Source organism: Nilaparvata lugens, chromosome 4, assembly GCF_014356525.2.
Source record: "Nilaparvata lugens isolate BPH chromosome 4, ASM1435652v1, whole genome shotgun sequence".
Lineage (NCBI taxonomy): Eukaryota > Metazoa > Arthropoda > Insecta > Hemiptera > Delphacidae > Nilaparvata > Nilaparvata lugens.
In genome coordinates this window covers 57,009,243-57,010,189 of record NC_052507.1, presented here as the reverse complement: position 1 = coordinate 57,010,189, position 947 = coordinate 57,009,243, and positions in this window count along the sequence as shown.

The window sequence follows — 947 nt, the reverse complement described above, 5'->3', positions numbered from 1 at the left end:
TCCCTTGCGCTGATAATGGGGTAGGTTACATCCTCTTTCAACTCTCTCAGTGACACCCAGGGTTTGGGTGCAGGCTGATTGATGAGTTGAACAGAGTCCATCTCCCTCCTCTCATCCTCCTCTGCCCTCTGCACTTCCTTCATTAGGTGACAAGTGATGACTTTTCTCCACTGCAGCACGTTTCTGTTGAAAATTTGATAAGTGTCTTATTTGTTTCAGATTATCATCAGATCAGATTTGTCAAATCATACTAGAGAACTTGATCAATAGATTCACTACACAATCTCAAAGTGAGTAATTGCAGAATCTGCCAACACTAATATCTTGTAATTCAATTGTATCTCCAATCAGTTCAAATAATATTTCCTTGCTATCAAATAATTTATGCATGAGCGATTACTTTTAACACTAATATCTTGTAATCCAATTGTATCTCCAATCAGTTCAAATAATATTCCCTTGCTATCAAATAATTTATGCATGAGCGATTACTTTTAACACTAATATCTTGTAATCCAATTGTATCTCTAATCAGTTCAAATAATATTTTCCGTGATCAATAATTTATGCATGAGCGATTACTTTTAACACTAATATCTTGTAATTCAATTGTATCTCTAATCAGTTCAAATAATATTTTCTGTGATCAAATAATTTATGCATGAGTGATTACTTTAAACAATAATTCTTTGCTATCAAATAATAATAATCAAAGACTTGTATGTGTACAGATTTTTTTTTTTCCAATGATCGATTGTTTTATAAAAAAATCTGTACACATACAAGTTAATAATATTTGTTGAAACTGACCTTTGTTTGTGAGCAGATTGACTCCTCCTCCTCTCCCCCGCCAACCTCAGGGTCGTGCCCCAAACACCAAATTCCTCTTCGCCTGCTTCTTCCTCTCATCATTTCCCTCTCCCTACATTTTCCTCTCATCACTTCTG